Here is an 11,507-nt window from a genome sequence, read left to right as displayed (position 1 = left end):
CACCCCTGAGCTGCTGCAGAAAGGACACAACCCCTGAGAAAGGAACCACCCCTGAGCTGCTGCAGAAAGGACACAACCCCTGAGAAAGGAACCACCCCCTGAGCTGCTGCAGAAAGGACACAGCCCCTGAGAAAGGAACCACCCCCTGAGCTGCTGCAGAAAGGACACAGCCCCTGAGAAAGGAACCACCCCATGAGCTGCTGCAGAAAAGACACAACCCCTGAGAAAGGAACCACCCCTGAGCTACTGCAGAAAAGAAACAACCCCTGAGAAAGGAACCACACCTGAGCTGCTGCAGAAAGGACACAACCCCTGAGAAAGGAACCACCCCTGAGCTGCTGCAGAAAGGACACAACCCCTGAGAAAGGAACCACCCCCTGAGCTGCTGCAGAAAGGACACAGCCCCTGAGAAAGGAACCACCCCCTGAGCTGCTGCAGAAAGGACACAGCCCCTGAGAAAGGAACCACCCCCTGAGCTGCTGCAGAAAGGACACAGCCCCTGAGAAAGGAACCACCCCCTGAGCTGCTGCAGAAAGGACACAGCCCCTGAGAAAGGAACCACCCCATGAGCTGCTGCAGAAAAGACACAACCCCTGAGAAAGGAACCACCCCTGAGCTACTGCAGAAAAGACACAACCCCTGAGAAAGGAACCACACCTGAGCTGCTGCAGAAAGGACACAACCCCTGAGAAAGGAACCACCCCCTGAGCTGCTGCAGAAAGGACACAGCCCCTGAGAAAGGAACCACCCCCTGAGCTGCTGCAGAAAAGACACAACCCCTGAGAAAGGAACCACCCCCGAGCTGCTGCAGAAAAGACACAACCCCTGAGAAAGGAACCACCCCCGAGCTGCTGCAGAAAAGACACAACCCCTGAGAAAGGAACCACCCCCGAGCTGCTGCAGAAAAGACACAACCCCTGAGAAAGGAACCACCCCCGAGCTGCTGCAGAAAAGACACAACCCCTGAGAAAGGAACCACCCCCGAGCTGCCAGCCTAAAGAAAATCTAGCAGAGTTCTTGGAGCAATGAATGGGGAGATCTCTGGATCTATGTGAGGTACAAAGCTGGTTCTAGCTTTGCTAGAAAAAGATTGTCATGTACTAGATTATGTCTGGTTTTTTACATCAATTATGGACTATAAACCCTTTAACCGTATATCTAAGAGCTCATGCACATTTCTATGGGAGAATACGTGACCTCACAGAGCAGCCCAGGGCAGGACACAGAATGCCAACGATCCCACATTATCTGTAGGCAGTATATCTGCTGTTCTTGAAGCTACAGTTGTGTTCAAAATAATAGCATTGGGTTTAAAAAAGTGAATAAAGCTCAAAATCCTTCTATTAGCTTTTATTTCCCTACACACAAATGCATTGGGAACACTACACATTCTATTCCAAATCAAAACATGAAGAAAAATATATCAAATCTGTGTTGTTCCTCTAAAAAAAATTAAGAAAAGTGATTAGACTGTTAAAAAATAGCAGTGTTTGTATTCTTCTTTACAAACTCAAACATTCACTATATAAACTGAAAAATGTTTGAAGATTTTGCTTTCCTTTGAATCACTTATTTAGTTGTATAACCACTGTGTAGTGTCCCACTAGGTAGGGGTGGGCACTACACAAGGGTCAATTGGTGTGCGCGTTACTCCTACTCACAAGGGACAGAAATGTCATATTTAATTGTGCATTTAATGTATGTTCTAATGTGTTTTTACATGCAATGTACCCCTATATGATGCAACAGCAGGCCTAGTTGGGTGTAGTTAGACATCCCAGACACTAGAGGGAGATAGGGACCCCCTAGTATAAAATGTCCAGGCCCAGACAGGGAGAGTGAGTGCTGTACTGTGCAGTGCAGTGTGTGCAGAGTCAGGAGTCTGAGAAGACAGAGGCTAGAAAGCCTGCTCCTGACATGCAGCTTGATAGCCCTGGCTGCTAGTGATGTCCAGGAGGCTGTTGAGAAGCTCCAGCCTGCCTGAAACCAAGAGAGCCTTAGTTAGCTCTGAAGTCACCCCAGTTGCAGGACCCAACCTCCTGGGAGAAACCCACAGTCAATCCACAGCCAAGTGAGGAAACTCCAGGGTAAGCTAAGTAACCCTGATGGGCAGATGCAAATAGAAAGGAAAGCAAGGATTTAATTAATACCAGAGGAAGATATAATAACCAAGGATTTAAGCCACCCTTTAGGCATCCGGGCCTTGGGAGATAAAGCCAAAGCAGGAGTTCTAGAAAGGACACTGTACATTGATTCTGAGGAAAGGTACAACCTGCTGCTGAGTGCTTGTGAATTTACCCTCTGCGTATCTTGCGTAATTAATACCTGCCATTTTGTGAATAAGCCTACTTGTGGAACTGTGATTGAAAGACTGTGTGACCACCTGCTGTACAAAGTTGAACTGTTCAGTAAAAGTAACGTTTGGTTCACTATTCTACCTGTGTACCTCCATCATTCCAACTACCAACCGGTGTGCCACCGTCCTAAGGCACTGGCGTCACGAATCCAACAGGGACCTTGCCCCAGGCACTCAAAATACCTGTAACATCCAGGGCACCTCATCCACCATCAGGCCTGGTCCCTATATACAGAGTGTGCCCCAGAGGAACCGTGTCTACCTCTCCTTCACTGCCACGCGCCTGCCCAGGGTTCTCCAAAATATAGTGAGTAACCCTCGATTGCCCATAACCGTGACCTCACTTCGCTATACCCTGCAGGTTTGGCGTGTTGCAACTGTTTCTGAGAACTGCTGTACATCTGTGTTGCATGGAGTCAACCAACTTCTGGCACCCGTGAACAGGTATTCCAGGGTGATTGGACCACATCCCACATTTCTTCTCTATTTCTTGGTTTTGCCTCATAAACTGCATTTTTGGTGTCACCCACAAGTTTTCTATTGGATTAAGATCCGGGGATTGGGCCGGCCACTCCAAAACATCAATCTTGTTGGTCTGGAACCAAGATGTTGCACGTTTACTAGTGTGTTTGGGGTCGTTGTCTTGTTGGAACACCCATTTCAAGGGCATTTCCTCCTCAGCATAAGGCAGCATGACCTCTTCAAGTATTCTGATGTATTCAAACTGATCCATGATCCCTGGTATGCGATAAATAGGCCCAACACCGTAGTATGAGAAACATCTCCATATCATGATGCTTGCACCACCATGCTTCACTGTTATCACAGTGTACTGTGGCTTGAATGACCTCACTCATTGAACTCCACACTGCTATTATTTTGAACATGCCCCTTTCAATAAGTGATTGAATTACAGAGAATCAGCAGCATGCATGTCATGACTGTTGGGTCTGTTGGGTTTCTATTACCCTACTACACCTGCTAGTATATTATTTGCCATGTAGAAATATCATTTCTACCAAAAACAGTGATCAGGTTATAGTTATGTCTGACTGCTATTATTTTGAACACAACTGTATGTGCTCACAACATTGTCATGTAAGTGTGCCCTAAAGTGCGCTCTTACCCAAAAATTTGTATACTAATAAAAGAGTATAAAAAGGGGTTGTCTGAGATACTTTAAAATCTTAGACAAGTCTCCAATAGCCAAAAATAAAAAAAACACTGTGTACTCCCCTTTTTTTCTCCAACACTGGTCCAGTCTACAAACTTCAGCAGTGCTGTGCAGTATACGGCACGTGACCAGCTACTCACTGTCTATCAGCGACTGGTTGCAGAGGTCACATACTGAACACCTGCACATCACAGTGTCAATATTTTGTCTAGTACAATGATAGGTGATGTAGTCTAGTAGGCACTGTTTGTTTCCGTCATTTCATAGAAACGCCACTTCTGTTACTTTCGTTGCTCTGCTCCTATAACGCAGGAGAACAATGGAAATAAAAAAAACTAATGTGAATCGTGCCATACACAGTGTTTTTGGGGAAAAATGCACTGCATTTTTCTCCAGAAATGGATCCAGAAGAAGAAGTATAAGTCCTTCCATTTCCCATTTCTTTTAAAATCACTCCTGCCTTTATTTTTTTTAAATATAGTTCTTTCATAGAAAAATTTTCTATCAGATCTTATTCCATTCTTTCTAATTATGTAATGGGCTGGTTTCCATAGCACAAATTTCTGCTGGCTTAGGTTCATTAACTTTTCAATTTGATATGTGATAGAGATATATCTAAAGTTTAGATCGGTGGGGGTCTGAGAGCTGAGACCCCCACTGATCTCTAGAACAAGGGGCGAGACGCGGTCACATATTGCGCTCTCCCTCCTCACTGCTAAGGATAGAATAAAGACAGGCCCATAGACTTAAGTTACTGTATATGCAGTGAGGAGAAAGAACGCAATGTGTGTGCGCATCTCTCCCCTCGTTCTAGAGATTGTGGGGTCTCATCAATAAATCTAAACTGTCTAAACTAAGTCTATATGACATAATAAATGTTTTTGGGAAAAGTTGGCAAATGGCAACCCTTTAACTTTCTCAAGTCTTTTATGCATTTTTCTATTTTTCCACTAGAGGGCAATAAAGCACTACAATATATGCATTGGTGTTGCACTCAACCCTACGTACCGCCTACTAAAACAAAGGTTGTATGGTTACTAAGGGCTCACGCACACCTAGCAACCATCACTGAAAAAACGACTGCACAAGTATGGCATCCGATTACTGCAGGTTTTTTTTACTGATTCTTTTACTTGAAAAGACCAGTCCTAAGGCCCCTTTCACACGAGCGAGTATTCCACGTGGGTGCAATGTGTGATGCAAACACATTGCGCCTGCACGGAATCCGAACCCATTCATTTTTACGGGGCTGTGTACATGTCCGTTGGTTTTCACGCATTCTATATTATAAGTGCGGCTGCGATGCGTTTTCACGGATGGTTGCTAAGAGATGTTGTTTGTATACATTCAGATTTTTATCACACGCGTGCAAAACGCATTTCACCCGCGCGATAACAACTGAACAACTGAACGCAATCGCAGGCAAAACTGAATGACTTTGCCTGTGAAATCACCCATTTTTCACTGAATGCATTCGCAACGCATCCGGACCTAATCCGGACATGCTGGTCTTCAAGAAACATGGATGAAGAACATGCTGCGAATTTCTCTGAATGAACAGATGGTCAGAAATTACGTAAGGAAAGTTTTCATTGGTTTCATGCCCCACTCTTAGTCTAACTTCCGTTGGCACAAAATATGTCAAATGTACAAAGAGGCAAAAGCCTCTTAATACATTTGGCGCATCTTCTGGCAGTCTGTGTGATAGACATTCAAATCTATGCCAGCTATGGTGTGGTTTTGAACGACATCAGATGCAAATCTATCAGGAAGGGCTTGCCCCAGCCTTCTCCCACTAAGCTCTGCAAAAAGCACCAAACATTGCAAGTTATAGCATAAATATGCCGTGTTACATAATTAGTCATTTTTTTAATTCCACAAAAGTGACATAAATGTCCCTTTCGGTCTAGTTCCTGTTCATTTTAACATCCGTGTGAATACGCCTTTAGGCTCTGAACACAATCAAGGGAAATTTATCATGAGGGGAATTTTTTAAGTCACTTGAGGAGTCTGTGGGGGAAATGTCTAAGATACCACGCTGGCGTATGATGCACCAGAAAAAGAATTCTGTGCCAGCAGTGCAGACGCTGAAGCCAGACTGTAGTTGGCATGGTTGACTGACACATTTCTGAACAGGAAAGTATGAAAATGTGTAAATGAATAAATTGTCCCATTATTTATCTGATCCTGATCTTGTTCCCTCTAGGATGAGCCTCAGTTTTAAAGCAATTAGCACTACTTTCTATAGCAGTCTGACTGTGTCTGCCAGTAGTAGCAGGAGTACTGAAAGCACCACTTCCATGCACAAGGTAACGCGTATTCCAGAACCATTGTTATTCATTTGCTGACATATGATGCCTCCATTCAGCACTGTATTCTCCAGAAGAAGAAATCTAATCTCCATAATACCAGATGTGAAGGAGTCCATTAAAAAGAACAATATACGCCTCTGTATGAAATGGGAAGGTTTTTTATGGGTCCCATGAGATGGATCTGTAATATGACTGTGTGCATGGGGCTAATGATATAATTCAGTTCATGCTCTTATGGAAATAGCTGAATCTTTGTGCTACCTTTATTTAGGTTATTTCCTATGTAATGGATCTACATTTTTCATATTTTTGCTCCGTGCATTTGCCCACACCCATCTTCCATCCTATTTTCTTGTAGTATTTTTATATAATAGCCAAGAATGGAATGTTACGTTTAAATCAGCTAATGATTTCCATTGCTGCACACGTACTGATAGAACCAGTCTGCACAGTCATTTTAACTCTGAAAAGCAGATTTTAATCTAAATCCTGTCTTCTGATCTATGTCCACTGAGTGACCTACTGGTAAAACTACATTCAACAAGATTTGGCCTCATGCACATGACCGTTGTGTGCATCCGTGGCCGTTGTGCCGTTTTCCGTTTTTTTTCGCGGACCCATTGACTTTCAATGGGTCCGTGGAAAAATCGGGAAATGCACCGTTTTGCAGCCGAGGCCGTGATCCGTGTATCCTGTCCGTCAAAAAAATAAGACCTGTCCTATTTTTTTGACGGACAACGGTTCACGGACCCATTCAAGTCAATGGGTCCGTGAAAGAACACGGATGCACACAAGATTGGCATCCGTGTCCGTGATCCGTGGCCGTAGGTTGCTTTCATACAGACGGATCCGAAGATCCGTCTGCATAAAAGCTTTTTCTGATCTAAGTTTTCACTTCGTGAAAACTCATTTCCGACAGTATATTCTAACACAGAAGCGTTCCCATGGTGATGGGGACGCTTCTAGTTAGAATACACTGCAAACTTTGTACAAGACTGCCCCCTGCTGCCTGGCAGCACCCGATCTCTTACAGTACAGGGGGATATGATAGCACAATTAACCCCTTCAGGTGCGGCACCTAAAGGGGTTAATTGTACTATCATATTCCCCTGTAAGAGATCAGGGCTGCCAGGCAGCAGGGGGCAGACCCCCCCCCCTCCCCAGTTTGAATATCGTTGGTGGCACAGTGTGCCTCCACCATCGCCCCCCCCCCCTCCCTCCCTCTATTGTATTAAATCGTTGGTGGCACAGTGTGCCAACCACCATCGGCCCCCCCGCCACCCCCCCCTCCCTCTATAGCAGTAACATTGGTGGCAGTGTGCGGTCTCAACAGTAGAAGATTCATACTTACCTGCTTGCTGCTGCGATGTCTGTGACCGGCCGGGAGCTCCTCCTACTGGTAAGTGACAGTTCTTTAGCAATGCGCCGCACAGACCTTTCACTTACCAGTAGGAGGAGCTCCCGGCCGGACACAGACATCGCAGCAGCAAGCCGGTAAGTATGAATCTTCTACTGTTGAGACCGCACACTGCCACCAATGTTACTGCTATAGAGGGAGGGGGGGGGGGGGCGATGGTGGTTGGCACACTGTGCCACCAACGATTTAATACAATAGAGGGAGGGAGGGGGGCCGATGGTGGTTGGCACACTGTGCCACCAACGATTTAATACAATAGAGGGAGGGAGGGGGGCCGATGGTGGTTGGCACACTGTGCCACCAACGATTTAATACAATAGAGGGAGGGAGGGGGGGCCGATGGTGGTTGGCACACTGTGCCACCAACGATATTCAAACTGGGGAGGGGGGGGGCTGCCCCCTGCTGCCTGGCAGCCCTGATCTCCTACAGGGGAATATGATAGTACAATTAACCCCTTTAGGTGCCGCACCTAAAGGGGTTAATTGTGCTATCATATCCCCCAGTAAGAGATCGGGTGCTGCCAGGCAGCAGGGGGCAGTCTTGTACAAAGTTTGTAGTGTATTCTAACCTGAAGCGTCCCCATCACCATGGGAACGCCTCTGTGTTAGAATATACTGTCGGATCTGAGGTTCACGAAGTAGCTCATATCCGACAGTATATTCTAACATAGAGACGTTCCCATGGTGATGGGGACGCTTCAAGTTAAAATATACCATCGGATTGGAGAAAACTCCAATCCGATGGTATAAAAGAACTCCAGACTTTACATTGAAAGTCAATGGGGACGGATCCGTTTGAAATGGCACCATATTGTGTCAACATCAAACGGATCCGTCCCCATTGACTTGCATTGTAATTCAGGACGGATCCGTTTGGCTCCGCACGGCCAGGCGGACACCAAAACGACTTTTTTTTCATGTCCGTGGATCCTCCAAAAATCAAGGAAGACCCACGGACGAAAAAACGGTCACTGATCACGGACCCACGGACCCCGTTTTTGCGGACCGTGAAAAAAAACTGTCGTGTGCATGAGGCCTAAGTGTCACGGATGGTGTTGCAGATAGCTGGAACTTATAAATAAACATCCGACTGGCTTGATCCCAAACTAAGGAGCATATGGGTGAGCCCTATAAAACCCCTAGAGCTCTCCCTGACTGCCAGTGGCGTACCGCCCATAGAGGCAGACCACGCCACTGCTATGGGGCCCGCAGCACTGGGGGGCCCGTAGCGCAGAGAAGGCCCCACCCACACTATTTGGCCCCGCCCACTCATGACCTGCAGCCGGCTATGCGGCTGCTTTTCTCCAGCCCCAACTCATCTTCCGCAATCGCCGCCAAGCCCCCCCCTGTTTGACCTGATCCTGACCCTGACTGACGTCCTCCTGACCGTCTGCCGGAATCAGGATCAAACCAGCCTGCATGTGGCGCTCGAGCCGCTGGCCAATCAGCACAAGGCAACTCTGTTGATGCAGCTGCTGATTGGCCAGTGGCGCAAGGGGGCGGGCGGGAGAATTGGCTCAAACTTCGCCGTCGGCCGTCACCGCCCTGAGCTGAGGAGAGAGAGACGAAGATTCTGAAGCAGTGAGTGAGCAGTGCACCGGCTGTGTCCCTGGCTGGCTGGCCTGAAGTAAGTCACTCAGAGACTCAGAACAAGTGATGTACCGTTCGTTCGTCCTGCTGTGTCACTGCCGGCTGCACTCCCTGCAGCAGTGCCTGGCTCGGCCGACTAGTCCAAATATACAGGTCCTTCTAAAAAAATTAGCATATTGTGATAAAGTTCATTATTTTCTGTAATGTACTGATAAACATTAGACTTTCATATATTTTAGATTCATTACACACAACTGAAGTAGTTCAAGCCTTTTATTGTTTTAATATTGATGATTTTGGCATACAGCTCATGAAAACCCAAATTTCCTATCTCAAAGAATTAGCATATTTCATCCGACCAATAAAAGAAAAGTGTTTTTAATACAAAAAAAGTCAACCTTCAAATAATGATGTTCAGTTATGCACTCAATACTTGGTCGGGAATCCTTTTGCGGAAATGACTGCTTCAATGCGGCGTGGCATGGAGGCAATCAGCCTGTGGCACTGCTGAGGTGTTATGGAGGCCCAGGATGCTTTGATAGCGGCCTTAAGCTCATCCAGAGTGTTGGGTCTTGCGTCTCTCAACTTTCTCTTCCCAATATCCCAGAGATTCTCTATGGGGTTCAGGTCAGGAGAGTTGGCAGGCCAATTGAGCACAGTAATACCATGGTCAGTAAACCATTTACCAGTGGTTTTGGCACTGTGAGCAGGTGCCAGGTCGTGCTGAAAAATGAAATCTTCACCTCCATAAAGCTTTTCAGCAGATGGAAGCATGAAGTGCTCCAAAATCTTCTGATAGCTAGCTGCATTGACCCTGCCCTTGATAAAACACAGTGGACCAACACCAGCAGCTGACATGGCACCCTAGACCATCACTGACTGTGGGTACTTGACACTGGACTTCAGGCATTTTGGCATTTCCCTCTCCCCAGTCTTCCTCCAGATTCTGGCACCTTGATTTCCAAATGACATGCAACAGTCCAGTGCTGCTTCTCTGTAGCCCAGGTCAGGCGCTTCTGCCGCTGTTTATGGTTCAAAAGTGGCTTGACCTGGGGAATGCGGCACCTGTAGCCCATTTCCTGCACACGCCTGTACACGGTGGCTCTGGATGTTTCTACTCCAGACTCAGTCCACTGCTTCCGCAGGTCCCCCAAGGTCTGGAATTGGTCCTTCTCCACAATCTTCCTCAGGGTCCGGTCACCTCTTCTTGTTGTGCAGCGTTTTCTGCCACACTTTTTCCTTCCCACAGACTTCCCACTGAGGTGCCTTGATACAGCACTCTGGGAACAGCCTATTCGTTCAGAAATCTCTTTCTGTGTCTTACCCTCTTGCTTGAGGGTGTCAATGATGGCCTTCTGGACAGCAGTCAGGTCGGCAGTCTTACCCATGATTGCGGTTTTGAGTAATGAACCAGGCTGGGAGTTTTTAAAAGCCTCAGGAATCTTTTGCAGGTGTTTAGAGTTAATTAGTTGATTCAGATGATTAGGTAATAGCTCGTTTAGAAAACCTTTTCATGATATGCTAATTTTTTTAGATAGGAATTTTGGGTTTTCATGAGCTGTATGCCAAAATCATCAATATTAAAACAATAAAAGGCTTGAACTACTTCAGTTGGTGTGTAATGAATCTAAAATATATGAAAGTCTAATGTTTATCAGTACATTACAGAAAATAATGAACTTTATCACAATATGCTAATTTTTTTTAGAAGGACCTGTATATGTAACAGTATATCTGAGACTGTATACCGGTACTCACGCCAACTGTATGAATATATATAGCTATACAGACCACTGCTGCTACTATGCATCATGTATTGTTTACTGTATGTCAGTCCGTATATGGTGTGTCTATATATGCTGCAATTTGTATATACGCTCTATAGATCCTCTCTGATTCACCCAGTGAGCCCCGGGTGGGGTTGTGCTGGTCACTATATAGCACAATGTACAGAGATACTTACCACTCACAGCACACAGAATACCCCATGCTACTATGTACAGAGCAGGGGCTGCATGCAGTGACCTGTTATACATGGGGTAATAGGGTGGGGTAGACAAATCCAATTGGTAACGTCTTGGTCGCATGCCTCATGGGATTTTAGAACATTGACTCAGTTCACCCAAAAGAGTGAAAGTTATTGCAAGAAGACACTGGAGGATGATAGGAAGAAACTGGCCAGGGATAGGATGATGAAAAAAAAACAACTAGAACATAAGAAACCATCGTAGCCAAAAATGTGGAAGGCACCACCAGTAGAAAATAAGCCACATTATCAAGACAAGGGGCTAGGAAGCAATCAAGATGTCGGAGCCATGGAGCTAGAATAATAAAATAAAAATGTTTATCCCTAACAGTTTCTCTAGGTCATGTATACATTTATTTAATGGGGGTGTGGCATGGGAGGAGCCAGGTCAGGAAGTGGGAGGGGCCATGGTGGGTAGTGGGCGGGGTTAAGGGGCCCAATTCAGATTTTTGCTATGGGGCCCAGTGATTTCTATGTACGCCCCTGCTGACTGCTATGCCCATGCAAAGGTCTTAAGGGTAGACAGTTGCATGTCCTCGTACCTTATACTATGTGACACCTGAAAACCCTACAATAGTGAGGGGACACGACCACCGGCTCCCTGCACTTAATACGAACGGAGTCAGGGTCAC

The sequence above is a fragment of the Bufo gargarizans genome, chromosome 3 (assembly GCF_014858855.1).
Source record: "Bufo gargarizans isolate SCDJY-AF-19 chromosome 3, ASM1485885v1, whole genome shotgun sequence".
Classification (NCBI taxonomy): Eukaryota; Metazoa; Chordata; class Amphibia; order Anura; family Bufonidae; genus Bufo; species Bufo gargarizans.
The sequence above is the reverse complement of the archived record's forward strand: the minus strand, read 5'-3'. Positions refer to the sequence as shown.